The sequence below is a fragment of the Pseudophryne corroboree genome, chromosome 1, assembly GCF_028390025.1.
Source record: "Pseudophryne corroboree isolate aPseCor3 chromosome 1, aPseCor3.hap2, whole genome shotgun sequence".
In the NCBI taxonomy this organism is placed as follows: Eukaryota; Metazoa; Chordata; class Amphibia; order Anura; family Myobatrachidae; genus Pseudophryne; species Pseudophryne corroboree.
In genome coordinates this window covers 1,004,249,586-1,004,269,594 of record NC_086444.1, presented here as the reverse complement: position 1 = coordinate 1,004,269,594, position 20,009 = coordinate 1,004,249,586, and the positions used below count along the sequence as shown (strand labels likewise).

The following is a 20,009-nucleotide window of genomic DNA, read 5'->3' as shown; positions in this document are numbered from 1 at the left end:
TAAAATGAAAGAAAGGTAGATTTTACAAGCAAGAGTTTTTTTTATTCTAATATGGTGTTACATCATTTACAGTAGCCATTCTATAACATTTTTACAATTTTTGGTTCCTTCTCTTTTAGAGAATGAAACCCCAAGTGTGCTTTGCAGTCTTGCTACAATATGTTTTGTATTTTGCCATAATTGGTTGTGATTTTTAACATAGTATAATCCAAATTTAACAGGTTTAACTTCAAGGACATCTTCTTGAAGTAATTCTGTATTTATGTAAATTTTAAACACAATAAATTATAAAAGAATGTTTTAAAAAATGTATCATTTAAAAATTAATCATCATTAGTAAAAGCACTTTTAAATTATGAACTATTTTAATATTTAAACAAAGCTGAATAATGAATTGCTTTTAATGATTCTTTCTGCTGCTTCCAATACTAATGTATTCCGTGTTATTACAGAGTGTATGTTGTGGCTTAGATGGCACTTTGCACTGACAGAAAGAAGCAATTCCTTCAGGCTTTTTGGACTTAGACTAGCTGAAGACATTCCATGACCAATCAGCATATTTTAATTAACAAATGCACAGTAAAGATCTTCAGTTTGGCAACACACAAAACAATGTCATTATATGCTGCAGGCCTATTAATTTAAAAGTAAAGTGTCATATGTAATGTACAGTAAATGAACATACAGTATGTAAGAAAAAGTCAGAAAATCTGTTATTTTGGTGCAAGAAAATAATTATTAAAGAAGTACATCATAAAGGTGTACTAATTTCATTGTTATATAGTAAGCATTCACAATATTTAAAGCTACTGTACTCTATTCCCAGTGCCAGATTAAACCCTGTGGAGGCCCCTAGGCAGTTGAAATCTCGAGGCCCCCCCTCACAAATTATCTCCTAATATGTTTTTAATTTCAACAACCAACAGTCTATGATCTGAAAACTAACGTTATTCTGATGTCTATGTCTTATGTACTTTAAGTTGATAATGGGTACATTACATTAATACAGTATTTTCTCTAAAGAGTCTTTAATGTAAAGTTTTCATTTCTTTGAGTTGATTAATTTTTTCTTATTTTTGGAAACAATTTAAGGAAGCTTCATTGTAATTTTCTTCCAAAATCAAATCAATATTATTTTGATGACATGTTGCTGGGCCCCTAAAAGACGTGGGGCCCATAGGCTGGTGCCTATTCATCCTATTTGGTAATCCAGCATTGTGAATTCCCTCGCCAATCAATACATGTTAACATTCAATTGTCCTCTATACATTTTCATTACATTATAAATAGAGATGAGTAGGTTTGGATTCCATATAAACAGCTGCGCATCATTGCCATTTTCACTCAGGACTTATAGAGTGAGGGAGACAGACCTCTGTCTCTCTGTGGGTGGTGGCGTCAGGTGGTCTTAGTGTGTTAGTGTTTCATGTGCGGTTATGGGTGCTGCAGCTGTACATGGGTGTAGCTGTCCTCCTGTATGCTGTAAAAAATAGGTGTGCAGCTGTTAAAATAACATTACACTGGCCGGTTATGCTGTAAAAATTAAGGGGTGCAGTTGTTAAAAATTAAAAGCACCATTGGTCCTCTATGCTGTAAAAATATAGGGGTGCTGCTGTTAAAATAACATTAAACTGGGCCCATATACTATAAAACTTCAGGGGTGCAGTTGGTAAAAATTAAAAGCACACTGCTCCTGTATGCTGTAAAATATAGGGGTGCTGCTGTTAAAATAATATTACACTGGCCCTGTAGGCTGTTAAAATTCAGGGGTGCAGTTGTTAAAAATTAAAAGCCCACTGGTCCTGTATGTTGTAAAAATATAGGGGTGCTGCTGTTAAAATAATATTACACTGGCCCTGTATGCTGTAAAAATTCAGGGGTACAGTAAAATCAATGTACACTGACCCTGTCTTGTATGCTGTAAAAATGATGGGGTGCAGTGAAAATAAATGTACACTGGCTCTGTCTTGTATGCTGTAAAAATTCAGGGGTGCAGTGAAAATAAATGTACACTGGCCCTGTCTTGTATGTTGTAATAATTCTAGGGTGCAGTGAAAATCAATGTACACTGGCCCTGTCTTGTATGCTGTAAAAATACAGGGGTGCAGTGAAAATGAATGTACACTGGCCTTGTCTTGTATGGTGTAAAATTACAGGGGTGATGTGAAAACACAGGGGTGCTGGCACTGTCCGATGTTGCGACGTCTAGACTTGACCTTCACAACAATGTATGGGAAGAGAAGGCTCCTACCACCATTTGCACGCCCCCTGCAAGTGCTGGGAGGAGCACCGCCAGTCTAATTGCTGATATTGAGATTGTCACTGTAGAAGTAGACCAGGATGAAGAGGAAATGGGTGTAGCTGGTGCTGCAGATTAATTTGACGATGAGGATTCTGATGGTGATGTGGTGTGTTTGAATAAGTAATTGTCAAGTTCAGAAACTTTGGGTAATAGCGTAAGCAGTCCACTGACACCTAAATGATGTGATTTGTTTGTATTTCTCTGCCATGATGTAAACACTGAAGGGGGAGGGGGGAGTCTGAGGATGACATATTGCCTCTGTAGAGCCAGTTTGTGCAAGGAGAGATTAATTGCTTCTTTATTGGTGGGGCCCAAACAAAGCAATAATTTCAGCCACAGTCATGTGGCAGACCCTGTTGCTGCAATGATTGGTTTGTTAAAGTGTGCATGTCCTGTTTATACAAAACAAGGGTGGGGGGAAGGGCCCAAGGACAATTCCAACTTGCACATCTTTTAATTGCTACATCATTCCATGGGTGCTGCCCTATATGGGAAGCTGCCCCTCTGTCCTATCAGTACAGGTGTGCTGCCCCACTGCCATTTAAGTCCAGGGGTGCTGTTGCCTGTCTGCTGTGCTGTGTTATTCTGCAGGGGTTCTGCCTATGCTGTTTAAGTCCAAGGGTGTTGCCGTATAATTCCAGGGGTGCTGCTGTACTTGATCCTAGGTTTAAATGAAAGCCTAGAGCAGATATAAAACAAGCTTCAACATCACAAACAGATTTGTGAAGACCAGCTGCAAAGGTGGAAATGGAAATTGCCAAAGCGTTTTTAAATAAAATTGGGAGAGACCACATTTGTGGCCAAAGTCAGTGTGACTCAGAAGAGAATGAATCATAATCCATCACAAATGCTGGAGAGGTAAAAGTAATATTTTTTGCCGGACCATTTGAGAGAGGTTTTTCTCAATTATTTCATGTTAGGGACTCACTCAAATAAATGGCTCCAATTAGTCAACCTTAATTTTGATATATATAATTGATGTTCCACATTTTGGGATTATTTATTTGGAAAATGCACATTTGTTATACAGGGATCATCTTTTCCTAAGGGCTCACATTTGTTGTACAGGGATAATCTTTTCCTAAGGGCTGCGCAGGGTTATCGCAATACTTCACGGTGTTAGAAGAATAGTCTCAGTGATCTTGCATTGCATCAGCTTTCCATTGCACGTCAGCACTACATGGGCCAGGAGCTCCTGTGAGGCACAAACAGCTGCTGAATAAGGCCCAGTATGGAGTCTCGTGGTGGCTTACAGCCAGGAAGATGTACTGCACTGCACATTCACGCTTAGTACTTTACCAAACCCACCCGAACTCCACTTGCCCCATCCAGTGCTGCTCAGGAGGGGCCGCTAAAACATGTAAGGGGCTGCTATATTTAAAAATAAAATATTAATAAAATAATAAGACATACAGGTATGCTCACATGTGTGTAACTGGGACACACAGGTATGCTCACATGCATATACCTAGGAGCTGTGAATAACAAAAATAAGGCATCTGCCTCAAAATATGTAAATAAAAATGCAATAAAAAAATGGGAAATAAAAGAAACACAGAGATTTTCACAAAATAAGTCTCCAGACTCCGTAGAGTAGAAAATATACAATCTTGATCCTGTGGTATACACCAGTTTATTTGCATCTCAGTATTAAATCTGAGATTATCTAAATCTCTGAAAATGGAGAAGGGGGTAAAAAAATTTAGCCTTTGGCCCTTAGTTTTTCAGTTTGTCCAGTAATGTGGTAATTAATAATTATATATTTGCTTGGTTGAAGTCCTTTCTGTTCCACACCAATATAGAAGTGGAGGTGAAAGCTTGTGTGTTGTTCCTGATTGCATGTGCCTCTCTAATTTTTAATTACTTTCTTGACACTGAGCCTACTTCTGACATGATCATAGATGTGCTAAATTTAACACATCTACGATCAGCTTTCCTGACATGCAGGGAGACGTCCAGCACTGGGTACTGCCCCATCACATAAGTACAAAATCATTGCACGGCGGCGATGCTTTTGTACTTGAAGAGTAGCTCCCCACCAGCGCAGCTCCATTGCTGTAAGGGTCACAGCGGCTGTGTATGATGTCACACAGCCACCGTGGCCTGCCCCCCCAATGCTCCGGAGATGACTGCATTGCCTGGACCGTGCCCCCTAAATGCTGGCCAAGCGCCACCGGCACGCCCCCTCCCGCCCAGCGACTGCCTCTGCCTGTCAATCAGGCAGAGGCGATCACAGGGCTGAGACAGCCGTCAGCTGTCTGGCATGTGCAAGCGCACTGTGGCGCTGGTGCATGCACAGTTCAGACCTGATCACTGCTGTGCGAAAACGCATAGCAGCGATCAGGTCTGAATTAGCCCCACTGTCCTCTTCCTTTTGCCTCTTCTCATAATGTGCAAAGTCATCAAATATGGAGGTGGTATGTTTGTAGATAGCTTCAGAGAACTTTGTAGATAGATTCAGAGAACTTGGCAAGCTTTTTCCAGGGGGACCATCTGTCACTGAAATGATGGGTTTATTATACTGTGCATGTGCAGTTTAAACAACATAAGGGTGGGTGGGAGGGAGGGCCCAAGACAATTCCATCTTGCACCTCTTTTTATTTTCTTTGCATTATGTGTTCTTTGGGTCCTAGTTTTTAAAACTGCCATCCTGTCTGCCACTGCAGTGCCACTCCTAGATGGGCCAGGTGTTTGTTTCGCCTACTTATGTAACTTAGCTTAGTCATTTAGCGACCTTTCTTTTCTTTGCATTATGTGCTCTTTGGGGCCTAGTTTTTAAAAGTGCCATCCTGTCTGACACTGCAGTGCCACTCCTAGATGGGCCAGGTGTTTGTGTCGCCTACTTATGTAACTTAGCTTAGTCATCCAGCGACCTTTCTTTTCTTTGCATTATGTGCTCTTTGGAGCTTAGTTTTTAAAAGTGCCATCCTGTCTGACACTGCAGTGCCACTCCTAGATGGGCCAGGTGTTTGTGCCGCCCACTATTGTCGCTTACTGTAGCTTAGTCATCCAGCGACCTCGGTGCAAGCTTTTGGCCTAAAACAGTATTGTGAGGTGTGAGGTATTCAGAATAGACTGGAAATTAGTGGAAATTAATGTTATTGTGGATAATAATACCATAGTATCAAAATTGCCCCCAAATTCTGTGATTTTAGCTGTTTTTATGTTTGTTTTTTTCAAAAATCATCCAGATCCAAAACCAAAACCTGAAAGGGTGGTTTTGGCAAAACCAATCCAGATCCAAAACTAAAACCCAAAACCCAAAAAGTGTCCACCGCACATCTCTAATTATAATCATTAGGATGAAAATAGACAATCCAGATAAACTGCTCACAACAAACTATTTTTTTTAAAGTACTGCACAATGGGTGGGGCTAGAGTTTGGTGCATTCACTTCTTTGGGCATGGGGATAATGGGGGCTCACCTCCTCCACTAGGGTTTAGGTTCCAGACTGCGCATTTGAATTATACATTATACACATGTTACTTTAAACTGCACAGGACTATAGTTTAGTCTTTATAGTGCTTTGATGTTATTAATCTGGTACAATATCATACATGCACTAGCAGTATTTACTATATATATTTATCAAGGGGCCCCAGAACAAGCACTCTCTAATGGTTAGCAAAGCCTCTGTGGTGGCTGGCCACACCCCAAAGTAAAGATTTTGATAATGAAATGTCCAAGGAAATATCCCTAACATGAGTCTACTGTATTTGTTTAAATTCATCTTCTTTATGTCAATCTATATTTCATTACTAAACAGTGTGACTAGTTAATATATTCTAATATTTATACACTGGTTGCAATTTCATTTTCATTACATGATAAGCATATTCATCTAAGGTTCATAATGCATGTGCTCCATTTCTATATACAGCATGAGTCTCCCATATCCGAAAATCCAATCGACATTTTTTTGAGCGTGACTGAGATAGTGACACCTTTGCTTTCTGATTAAGAACTTGGGCCCTCATTCCGAGTTGTTCGCTCGTTGCCGAGTTTCGCTATATTGCGATTAGTTGCTTACTGCGCATGCGCAAGGTTCGCAGAGCGCATGCGCTTAGTTATTTTACTCAAAAGTTAGGTATTTTACTCACGGCATAACGAGGATTTTTCATCGTTCTGGTGATCGGAGTGTGATTGACAGGAAGTGGGTGTTTCTGGGCGGAAACTGTCCGTTTTATGGGAGTGTGCGAAAAAACGCTGGCGTTTCTGGGAAAAACGTGGGAGTGTCTGAAGAAATGGGGGAGTGTCTGTGCGAATGCTGGGTGTGTTTGTGACGTCAAACCAGGAACGAAACTGACTGAACTGATCGCAATGGCTGAGTAAGTCTGGAGCTACTCAGAAACTGCTAAGAATTTTCTATTCGCAAATCTGCTAATCTTTCATTCGCAATTCTGCTATGCTAAGATACACTCCCAGAGGGCGGCGGCCTAGCGTGTGCAATGCTGCTAAAAGCAGCTAGCGAGCAAACAACTCGGAATGAGGGCCTTGGTTCAGAATTTATAAAATATATTGTAGAAAATTACCTTTAGACTAATGTTTCCCAACCTCGGTCCTGAAGGCACACTAACAGTCCAGGATCTAGTGATATCTATGCTTGAGTACAGATAGTTAAATAAAATAAATAACTAAGGTACTCAAGTCATCTGTGCTCTACCATGGCTATCCTTAAAACTTGGACTGCTTGTGTGCCTTGAGGATAGGTGCTTTAAGCTATGTGTATAAGGTGTATATTAAACATAATTGCATGTTTAGCCTTGGAACCCATCCTCGAGATATATCATTATGGTACTGTATGAAATATTTCAAAATATGTAAAAATACAAAATACTTCTTGTCTCAAACATATACGATATGAGAGACTCAACCTGTACATCACTTATTTAATTATTCTATCTCCATTCCTCTATATCAAGCCATTCTCTCATCATGCCATCTTAATGAGAGGTCTGCCTCCCAAGTTGTTTGATTATATTTTAGCTCTAAGCATGTTGCCATACATTTAAATTAAATACTGTACGTAGTTTATATGCTTCCATTTGTTGTTTTTTTTGTTTGTTTGTACTGTTAACTGATGCATTCACTGTCATTGTATAAATAATTTTTGAATAATTACTGAATGAAGAACAGTTAACTTTTATTAATTATAGTGTCAAAGGTGCTAATACAGCGGGAAGAACACTGGAAGGACAATATATTGCTCAAAATAAGAATGCATGATAAAATATGTACATATTCACCTTTATACAGTACAGAGTTTTATGTATCTCAAGAGTGCCCACATCTACGTCTGTAGTATATGATAACCGTTTGCTGCTAACCATCATCACCAGTGTACCTTTCCTATATTAGGTGCAGAAGATATGCCTCCATTATTTTTGCATATATCCAGGTCTGCATAGCCTGCATTTACTGTAGGTGAGCACACTTTTACTGATCTTTGCCCAGTTCTGCCTCTTTGGTCATAATTGTAGACAAGATTGATAGGCGTACAACTCCATATTGCCCTCGGTGCGTGTGCCCATTTTTGAAGGACATAAAAGATGTAAATCCCCATAAAAGACACAATTCTGCATAACTAAATGTAGGGGAGAAATGAGGTTGATTCCTATTTGGATGATGCTTATGGAAGTAAGTACTGTATATGAATTGTTGAGCAAGAGTGGGACTTCTGTGGGGGTGTAAATGTTTACAGTATCCCATGGAAATGTTGTTATTGATTTTTTTGTTGCTATAAGTATGTTGTATATATAGAGCAATAGACTTTTACATGGACTAACTTTTCATGTTTTATCTGTTTTGGCAAGTATGTAGGTTAAGTATTGGTATTAGGAAACCCTCTTACTTATGCACTATGTTCTGTTTATTTTGTTCAAAGTTAGCTTGTAAATGATTTAAAAATAGGATTTTAATACCTACCGGTAAATCCTTTTCTCTTAGTCCATAGAGGATGCTGGGGTCACTTCAAGAACCATGGGGTATAGACAGGATCCGCAGGAGACATGGGCACTTTAAGACTTTCAAAGGGTGTGACCTGGCTCCTCCCTCTATGCCCCTCCTCCAGACTCCAGTTTAAGGAACTGTGCCCAGGGAGACGGACATATCGATGAAAGGATTTATAGTTAAACCACCGTGAGTATCTTACCAGCTCACACCGCAAGCATGCCGCAGAACGTGGCATTCAACAGAACACAAGCCAATGGCATGAAGAAATCTGCAGCAATATGCTGACAAAAACCATAACACAACCTGTGTGTAACCACAACCAATAACTGCAGATACAGCACGCACTGGGACGGGCGCCCAGCATCCTCTACGGACTAAGAGAAAAGGATTTACCGGTAGGTATTAAAATCCTATTTTCTCATACGTCCTAGAGGATGCTGGGGTCACTTCAAGAACCATGGAGTTATACCAAAGCTCTAGAACGGGCGGGAGAGTGCGGATGACTCTGCAGTACCGATTGACCAAACATGAGGTCCTCATCGGCCAGGGTGACAAACTTGTAAAACATTGCAAAAGTGTTTGAACCCGACCAAACATCAGCTCGGCAAAGTTGTAATGCCGAGATCCCCCGGGCAGCCACCCAGGATGAGCCCACCCCTCTAGTAGGACGGGCCTTCACCAATTTCAGTAACGGCAATCCAGCTGTGGAATGAGCATGCTGAATCTCACCACAGATCAGCGCGCAGGTTACCTGAATCCCGAACCTGCGTCCCTCCAGTAAGTGCGAGGTGTGGAGCCACTGCAGGAGTGAAATCCTGGCTTTCGATGACAGGACTATCTTCCAGTGCATATGTAGGTGGGATCCACTCTTCCAACAGGTCCCACTGGAATATCCTGGCATGGAACCTGCCAAACTGTATGGCCTCGTAGGGCGCCACCATATTTGCACTGCTGGATCGACACTCTTGATGGTTTCAAAACTACTTTTACCATTTTCTGGATTTCCAGAGCCTTTTCCACTGGAAGAAAAACTCTCTGAACTCCCCTGTCCAGAATCATCCCGTAAAAAAAATAATTTCCAGGAAAATTTATGATCCAACCGTGTTGTTGGAGTATGGACAGGGAGAGCGTGATGTTTTGTTCCAACCGCTCCCTGGATCTCGCCTTTATCAGGGGATCATCTAGATAATGAATTATATTGACTCCTTCTTGACGCAGGAGGACCATCATCCCCGCCATCACCTTAGTGAAAACCCTCGGTGCCGTGGAGAGACCGAAAGGTAACATCTGGAATTGGTAATGGCAATCCTGGACCGCGAATCTCAGATAAGCCTGGTGTGGAGGATAAATGGGAACATGCAGGTAAGCATCCTTTACGTCTACTGACACCCTGTAATCCCCCTCCTCCAGACTGGAAATCACTGCCCCCAGTGATTCCATCTTGAACTTGAACCATTTTAAGTAGAGATTCAGATTTTTATTTTTTTTGGTTTAGGATCAGTCTGACCAAGCCGTCCGGTTTTGGAACTACACAGAGGCTTGAATAAAACCCTCCCTTTGTTGTGACACAGGCACCAGGACTATGACCTGTTCCTGACATAATTTTTTAAAGTACCGTTATAACTGTTTCTTTCCCTGGAAGAGAAGCTGGCAATGTCGATTTGAAAAATCGGCATGGGGGAACGTCTTGAACTCCAGTTTGTACTCCTGGGACACTTTTTGTAAAAACCCCAGGATCCAGGCCAGATTGACTCCAATCCTGACTGAACAGTTTTAGACATGCCCCCACCCGAGTGACCTCCCGTGAGGAAGCCCCAGTGTCATGCTGTAGACTTGGCAGAAGTAGGGGTAGATTTCTGTTCTTGGGAACCTAAAGCCGCTGTGGACATTTTTCCGTCTCTTCCCCTACCTGCAAAGAAGGGGGAACCTCTCGCTGTACTTACTGGGCCGAAAGGACTGCATGTGAGGTGATCTTTTTTGCCGGTGCAGGTGCAGAGGGCAAATATGTGGAATTACCTTCGATAACCGCCGATACTAACTCATCCAGTCCATTGCCAAATAAGGCCTCACCTTTGTATAGGCGATCCTCCATATTTCTTTTGGGATCTGCATCCCCGTTCCACTGGTGAATCCCCAACGCCCGCCGAGCCGATACTTTTCAATAGCGCCACTCATCCACGCGCAAACAATAGTGGGTCTGAGCAGTGTACCATTTGCAACATAAATGGATTTTAATGTAGTTTTCACTTTCGGTCTGCCGGCTCTTTTAGTGACACCGTGCCCGGTGCAGGGAGAATTACTTTCTTTGTCACCCTGGACACAGGGGGTGACTGCCGGGAAAGAATATATTAAGCTCATGGGAGGGACTCTTATTTGATCTATTTCCCTGGAGTCCCTATCGTCGACACAGGACTTAGAGTCCGTGTTGGTAGCAAAAGTCATTACATTTGTAAATGGACTTTATGTGACCCAGGGAGGGTCGCCTGCAGATGGAAGAACAGAATCCTGAAAAAACATATCTTCCACATAACCATCATGCAGTATTAGATACAGCCTTATCTAATCTCCTATTGATATGATGCATATAACCACGTATTTATTTCCCCCATGCAGGCTCTTGGTGTGCCGGTATCGCCACCACCTTACAACTCTGTGTCCCTACAATGGCTTCCTCCAGGGAGGAACTCCCTGCCTCAGACATGTCACACACATGTACCACACACACTCACATACACACTGGGACTTATAGGGAACAGACCTCTGTAAGATGGACACAGAGAGGAAAAACCAGCTCACACCCCAGCGCCAAGCACACACAATCTGTGAAACATATCATTGTAAAAAAAGACCTGCAGCGCTTTTATTATTATAATACAAGCACCAAATACATCCCCCCCCCCCCATTTTTGCACCCTGATACATGTCAGTAGTGAAGGGAGGACCAGCAGTTCTCTTGTGAGGAGAAAATGGTGCTGATTAGTGTGCTGGCTTAGTGAGGAAAAAGCCCAGCCCCCGTACTGGTGCGCTTACTTCCTGCAATTTTCAGCAAATATTTATACTGGCGGGGGTTAGGACAGTGCCTTGGCACAAATGTCCCCTCATGCCAGTGTCAGAATGAGGATTTATATGCTGCCCAGGGCGCCCCCCCCGCCCTGCACCCTGTAGTGCCGTTGTGTGTGGGAGCATGGCGCGCAGCATGCGATCGCTGTGTGGTACATCAGAAGCCGTCACTGAAGTCTTCTTTGCTTCTTCTACTCACCTGTCTTCTGACTTCTGGCTCTGCAAGTGGGATGACGGCTGGCTCTGGGAACGAGCATCTAGGCGTACCTAGCGATCAGGCCCTCAGAAGCTAATGGTGTTCTGTAGCCAAGAAGCAGATCCTTTAAACTCACTAGAAGGAGGTATAACTTCTCTCCCCTAAGTCCCATGAAGCAGGGAGACTGTTGCCAGCAGTTCTCCCTGAAAATAAAAAACCTAACATAAGTCTTTTTCAGAGAAACTCAGTAGAGCTCCTCAGAGTGCATCCAGTCTCACTGGGCACAGAGTCTGGAGGGGGGGCATAGAGGGAGGAACCAGGTCACACCCTTTGAAAGTCTTAAAGTGCCCATGTCTCCTGCAGATCCCGTCTATGCCCCATGGTTCTTGAAGTGACCCCAGCATCCTCTAGGACGTATGAGAAAGGATCATTATTATTTTTTATGCTTCCCACTAACCCCTGTATCAGTGCATTCAGGGGTGTAAGTTAGTTCATGCCCGGAGACAAAATAGACAGAGGTGACCTCCCTTCTCCCCAGCTATCCATCGGGCCAGCATAGTAGAACAGCTAATGGGACAAAGGCAGAATTAAAGTGATAGCAATGCAATCACATTACTTCTCAGTGATTGCCGGGATGAGCTCCAATCAGAGCCCCTGTACCGGTGACTCACCAATAGTACATATGTACAATAGTACATATGCGTGAATAAAAGAATCTTTAGAATTGGGGGCTGGCCGCAAATAATAAGGTACTGTATTGACAGTTAGTGCACACACTGACCCTCACAGAACTCACATTTTTCCCCACAGAAAAAACACATTGTCCCTCACAAAAAAAATACATTATCTTCTACAGAAAAAATACATGATCTCCTACAGCAAAAAGCACACCCCTCAGAACTAGAGATGAGCGGATTCGGGTCCCAAATAGAAAAAAACACAGAAATTTCCAAGCCCAACATAGAAGACTTACCTACACTAACCTTTTGGTTCTCTGAAGGAGCGGAGCTCCTAGTTCCTACCTGCTAGGGAGTCCTTCAGTATGAGTATGGGATGGTAGGTGGCTGCGTGAGATGATCTTACGCCACTGCTTTGCCTAAGGTCACGGCACAGGCTGCGTTAGAACCACAGGACAAGCTTAGTGCTGCTCAGGTCAAAATTAGAACTGGCAGTGTGGCTGGTACTGTGATTGTTGTCAGCACCACCAGACTTGATCTGTCAAGGGTCCCAATGGTGACCACCCTAACCCTCAAGATGGCCTTGTTCTTTAGCCCCTTTGACAGCTTGCACCGGAAGGCCAATATCTCCTTTGCCTGAAGGAGTTTCACCACTGAACACATTGTCACATCTCTCTGCTGTGATAAGGAAAATCAGCACTTTTAATTTATAAAATAAAATGTAGATAACATATTAATCAAGAAGTCTTGCATTTACTAGTATGTTTTCTAAATGGAATTTTTAAATAAAATTTTTTTTTTACTAAAACCTGTAAGTGTAAAAAAAAGCATCTTGTTATGATTTTTTTTAATGTACAGTAAGAGAATAAGTTTAGGTAGAATGATGAACTCTAAAAATAAACATAATAATAACTGTCTCACCTGCAATGTCAAATCCAATGGAGAGAGACTGATGAGTGCTCTTGAACAGGAGTCTTAATGAACCTTCTTTCCAGATTCAGTGCAAGTATCATTTATTTTTAAAGTACTCATTCACATCTTTCTGTTAAAATAATGGACCCTTCACTGATTCTGCTAGTACAGAACAATAAGGAATAATATTATTTGCAAGCAGCAAGCTGATCACGGACAAGACTTGTGCTGTTGATTGTCAGTTGAAAAGTGTAGTTTAAAAAATGAAGGTGGATCTATACAGCTGACATTATGATCTTTATGTTAAACTAGCAGTGCATACCCGTCAGTGCTGGGTGATTTTTAATTTTAATTGATGTGCCAAATGATTATTAATTGTATTCAATGATCCATATTTTTCTTTCCCATTTCTAATATCTTCTGTAGAAATATTTTTTATTTCCATTTTGTGTAACTATTCATTTATTCTGTAAATTCTTCATTGTAAACCACATTATGGGGGTCATTCAGACCTGATCGCACGCTAGGATTTTTTGCTGCATTCAGGTCAGAACTGCGCATGCGTATGGACCGCAATGCGCAGGCGCGTTGCACTGGTACAAAGCAGATCGTTGCTGTGCGATGGGTTTTATGACGAATCCATTTGCAATGCCAATCGCAAGGAGACTGACAGGAAGAAGGCGTTTGTGGGTGGCAACTGACCATTTTCTGGGAGTATTTGAAAAAATCTTGTTATCCAACAGAAGCAATATATTCTATGGTGCGCAATTAATGTGATAATGGTGGCCATCACATATTATAGGGAACACCCTGTCCCTAAGTGACCACAATACTTTAAAGAATATATGTGCAAAACAGGCGCCTTTATAAAAACGATGTTTAAAAAACTGAATAGGTATTTCAGGATAAAAACACACTTTAATATACAATATATACAGCAGAAATGTAAATGATAGACTGGATACAATTGATCCTAGATACAAATCTCTCACCCTCCAGTAGAATTGCGTTGGGCAATTGCTTAATTAAGCAACGAGGGTCCCGGTTTAGCAACAAGGCACCACCACAGATGCTTGTTCTTTGGAAGAGAGAAACCAGTTTTCAGCAGCAAAACCCCAGATAAAAAACGTCCATGTTGTCCAGACGACACGTTTCAGAGATGATCTGCTTTATCAAGCTTGGATAACATGAATCCCTCCAGACCTAATACTCATACCCCTCTTAATTAGAACAAATTAGGACAATTAAAAAAAACTGCTTATCGGCTTCCGGGTTCGTCTACCGGAAGTGACATCTGCGTTCCATTACTGGCTTCCAGTTGCATTCCGCACACTATCCATCTACTTCCGGATTCATCAACCAGAAGTGACGTCTGCATTCCACCATCAGCTTCCGGTTGCGCTCCACACAGTGGCTATCTTACAGAAATATAGCTTGTGTTTTACATAGAACTTCCAGTCAGTGGTCAACAAATCCCCTTTTCTCCCAGTGATAGGGAAGGACTGGCATGGAATATAAAGTACGGCTAATATAGGTGAGGAGAAAGGGGAACAGATTCGTAAATATTGGAAATACCATCTGGATATGAATTAAAGATGACCGCTGACCGGAAGTTCTATGTGGAATGCAAGCTATACTTCTGTAAGTTAGCCGCTGTGTGGAGCGCAACCGGAAGCTGACGGTGGAATGCAGACGTCACTTCCGGTTGACGAATCTGGAAGTAGATGGATAGCGTTAAGCCACCATTTAGGGGGCGCGGTCCGGCCAACGCGTTGGGGTGTGGACCGCGGTGGCTGCGAGATGTCACACGCAGCTGCTGCGACCCGGGGCAGCGAGGAGGTTCTCCCGGCCAGCCGCAGGAGCTGCGCTGCCTGGGATTAACTCCTGAGATGCAAAAGCATCGCCGCTGTGCGATGCTTTTGCATTTCTGTGGGGGTCAGCGTTGACATGCGGGGTGGACTAGACCTGTGCTGGGCGTCCCCCTGCATGTTTGAGTGCCTGATCGTAGCTGTGCTAAATTTAGCACAGCTACGATCAACTCGGAATGACCCCCTAGAAGCATTATATAAAGATAATTTAAAAATAGGAAACCTAATACTTACTTCATTTCTCATGCTGTTCTCTGTGAGATTTTAGAAGGATATTTCCAGGTGGATGATGAGGGGCAGGGTGCCACAATCTCCATATTGTGTGATGTAATATGGTAACTGCATCTTTATGCAACAGGGGCAAACCATGAAGATGATGGCGTTCAGAACAAACGACATCACTGCACCCTCCCAGCAGACTAAGGGGTCTATTTACTAAGCCCTGGATGTAGCTAAAGTGGATGGAGATAAAGTACCAGCCAGTCACCTCCTAACTGCCATGTCATAAGCTGTGTTTGAAAAATGACAGTTAAGAGCTGAATGGCTGGTACTTTATCTCTGACAACTTTATCTGCATCCTAGGCTTGGTAAATACACCCCAAAGGTCTATTTAAGCAGTGAAAAGAGTGGAGAAGTGAGCCTGTGGAGAAGTTGCCCATGGCAACCAATCAGCTGCTATGTACAATTGTATAGTATACAAATTATAAATCTTTCTTCAATGCTGATTGGTTGCTATGGGCAACTTCTAAACTGGCTCACTTCTCCACACTTTTCAGCGCTTCATGAATAGACCCCCAAAGGAGAGTAGGCATGCATAGATGCCTTGAGTCATCTCTGTGGTCTGTAACTCATGAAAGCAGTAGCTACTGTTCTATTGTCTATATCTCTTCCTTACCAAATTCAAAGTAATATTTTGCTTTGAGAACATATTTCACTTAATATCTATAACTTTTATTCCTCACTGCCTTTATCAGCACATTGTCTTTTCCTTTTTTTATATAAGTAAATGCTGGCATATATGATTTGTATCACTTGTCAGTTAAAGTACAATTCTGCATCCATACAGTAGCCCATATTTCTGCTCCCGCCTTTAGCTGCAAAGCCAGACTTGTACTAAAGCTCCTGAAGACCCATCATTTTTCAGTTTGTGCAGATGTTAACCATACATTCTGCAGTATCTTTTAAGTAGCGACATGTGCATACAGGGAGAGATGTATGCAGCTTTGAAAAGGCTTCATCATCAGTCTGGCTTTACTACTACAAATGCAGAGATTTACAGTTACTGTACCTCTGCTAGTCTGCTGGAGAATATAAGGTACACATGGGATACTACTTTTATGTCACACTGGAATCCTGTTTTGTGTTCTGATTAGTCCATACTCCCAAATATACATGCACTAACAGGTAAAGAGAACTGTAAATTGTATATTATTAATGTCATTGCACTGGATCCGAGCAAATGTGAAAAAGAATAACAACATTCACATATAAATAATTCAGAAAAATGCTGGGAAATCTGTCATATTCAACAGGAAATAATAACAGCTGGGAATGTGCATAATGAAAGGCATGAAGCATATATTCAGGTTATAAGTTCGTTTTGTGCAGTAAAACACAGAAATAGTGTATGGGGTTAACGAAAATGTAAAAGATCAATATGTACGTGGGTGAGAGCTTGTATATTAAATAATTAAGATGAATATACATTTAACATTAATATACTGTATATAAACTATCCCGTAAACAATATTGTTGCAATTAATGCTTATATTTGATGCTAATGATGTCATTCTTTTTAATACAGCTTTATATTTGGTGACCCGTGGGGTAGTTTATCTCACATCGCTCATTTTGCAGATGTACCAATGATGGAGTGCGTAACAACCAGCAAGGGCAGAACATACTTGGATATTAGGACCACCTTGTACAAATAACTTGTTTATTTTCATTTTATTTTACTATATCCACTATAAAATAAATAGGATACTTTCTATAGATGCTAAAACTAAACTCCACTGCTTGATGCACTATACTTATTATCACAATGTTTATATATTTATTTATATATATATATATATATATTTATTGTTAGACTGTACAGTGGCTGGTACAGTGGTCATTATTATCATTTATGAAGTCCGTTGAGTGCCACCTCCACATATATGTGTATATATATATATATATATATATATGTATGTTTGTATAGGCTGGCACTCTCATTCATACCAATGCATCTGCCACGGTGCCCCCAAGTGAACACAGCATGTAAGAGGCACAAATCGGCACTCTGTTGTCTTGGTAATAAAAATAGATCACATCAACAAAATAAATGTATGGGTGTAGTATGGTTTGCCGGCAGTCGGGGTCCCGGCGACCAGCATACCGGCGTCAGAATCCCGACCGCCCGCATACCGACTGCTAGGTGAGTGCAAATGAGCCCCTTGCAGGCTCGATGCGCTCGTCACGCTGCGGGCACGGTGGCGCGCTACGCGTGCCAAGCTATCTATTCTCCCTCAAGAGGGGTCATGGACTCCCAAGGGGGAGAAAAGATGTCGGTATGCCAGCGGTCGGGATTCCAGCGCCGGTATGGTGGTAGCCGGGAGGCCGGCCGGCTGCAACCTGAAGACCACCCATATGTATGCATACCTTTATTTTGTTGATGTGATTTATCTTCATTACCAATACCACAGAATGCCGAGTTTCATCTCTTATATATATTTTATAAGCCCTGGCCCCACATTTAAAGATGGCAGCGCTTTAATAAGATACAGTTTCTAGGCGTCAGAGCTCAAGCTGCAAAGATTTAGGTAACAAATTTGCTTTTAATGCCCATGTGACTAATCGCATTAGGCGTGTGCTTTTTGGTGCAGACTACAGTTGGATTATCACTCTGTACAGTAAAACTGTTGTCTAGATCCACATCTGCATGATATTATCGCTACACTGACCAGGAGCCAGATTTTTTTCACATAACTATCTTGTGGGCTACAGGGATTTAGCATTAAAAGACTGGTGCATGGACAGAGGAGACAGGTTCAGGGTCTGGGTGTCCGGATCTGACTTCTGCCTGGAAACATTGCAAATTGCGAACGAGCAATGTTCGTGATGGTGATCTGCACAAATGCATGTAGGACGCATCTATCACCTACAGGTGCCTCCTGCTGCATCTGACTTTGAATTACACAGAATTGCACAGGCGCTTCCTTTTGGCTGTTCAATTCCTTCCAAACATGAATTAGGCCCCGGATGACCTACCTCCTTCCAGTAGAACGAAAGCATGGTAGAGGAAATTCTCTTCATCCTCGTACTCTTTTTATAACTTTGACCCCTCTCATTTTCTAGTGACTGGACCCACTTATATTATCAAATCAGTGGCGTCCATACTAGCAGAAATTGGCTATGCATATCTCATTTAACCAACATGAAAGCAGCAAAATATAAGATAAAAAAAATAGCACCGGTATTTTAGAAACAGTCATAAAGGTTTAATTTGGCCAAGTGAAAAGACAGCTGTGGCTGGGAGACAAAAGAACGCTTCAACCTATAAATGTTAATTCATTCTTGTTATGCTGATAGTTTTTTTATCTCAGCATTTTGTAGGTTTTTCTCGCAATCTGTCTGCAGTTCAGAATTATGTTGGCAAGGCATGAGTCTTGTAAATTTTCATATGTAATAATATAATGTATTGGTGCTGTTTGTGTCAGACAAGAACTTATTCTTGGCTCAATATCAGTAATTGCCCTAGTGCTGGTATACAACTGATTCAATGTATTTTACATTTTTAAGTTGCAGCCAGAAAGCCAGTAATGTAAAACCATCAACATCAAAATATGCCACAATCTATTTAAAAACCATTATTACACAGATTTCTGGTCCAAGTGTCCTGTTCTAAATGATTACTTCTGTGTGCTATTGCAATAGAAAAAAATGTGCATAGTAATTTTGTAGTACAATTACCAGCATTTGACTATAATTTCCGTGCTCATCTTGCTGCTGGTCAGGATCATCTACATAGGGCCTGATCTTCACCAAGCTCCACTATGGCTCTCATTCCGAGTTGTTCGCTAGGTAATTTTCTTCGCATCGCAGTGACTTTCCGCTAATTGCGCATGCGCAATGTTCGCACTGCGACTGCGCCAAGTAAATTTGCTATGCAGTTAGGTATTTTACTCACGGCATTACAAGGTTTTTTCTTCGTTCTGGTGATCGTAGTGTGATTGACAGGAAGTGGGTGTTTCTGGGCGGAAACTGGCTGTTTTATGGGTGTGTATGAAAAAACGCTGCCGTTTCTGGGAAAAACGCGGGAGTGTCTGAAGAAACGGGGGAGTGTCTGGGCGAACGCTGGGAGTGTTTGTGACGTCAAACCAGGAACGAAACTGACTGAACTGATCGCAGTTGCCGAGTAAGTGTGGAGCTACTCAGAAACTGCTAAGAAGTGTCTATTCGCAATTCTGCTAATCTTTCGTTCGCAATTTTACTATGCTAAGATTCACTCCCAGTAGGCGGCGGCTTAGCGTGTGCCAAGCTGCTAAAAGCAGCTTGCGAGCGAACAACTCGGAATGACCACCTATGAGCATTCACAGAGGTAAGCTAAATTATGCAATGATGCTGTGTACATAACCACAACATTATATACAATGGTGCACTGCTGGCATGTATGGACATTTGTGTGTGCAGTGTCTGGATCAGGTAAGAAATTACTGTTATAGCAGGAGGAGATGGATATGTAGAGACAAGGATGTGTGGGATGTTTTCCAGTATTCTGCAGTGTTGCAAAATCTAGACATAGTCATTTTTTATGAGCATAAACATGTAGAAAAAATAATAAACTCAGGAATTAAAAGACCAAAGTACTACTCACACGAAATAAATTATATTTGAAACATACACAATGGGCCCATGGAGCTATTCAGATCAGTCGCAAGTGCCGCAGACGCCCCTTAATTTCTGCTAGTGGTGAGCAGAAATGTACGAAAGTCTAGGCTTTAGGGAGCATTTTGTCAGCATTCCCGATAGATTAGACAGGTTTAACCACTTTACA

General features: G+C 41.8%; 1 protein-coding gene across 1 annotated transcript in view; it reads right to left on the bottom strand.

Annotated features, from left to right (window-relative positions):
* GALNTL6 (polypeptide N-acetylgalactosaminyltransferase like 6) overlaps positions 1-20,009 on the bottom strand; it is a 1,932,308-nt gene that overhangs the window by 1,851,219 nt on the left and 61,080 nt on the right. The gene's annotated exons all lie outside the window — the stretch shown is intronic.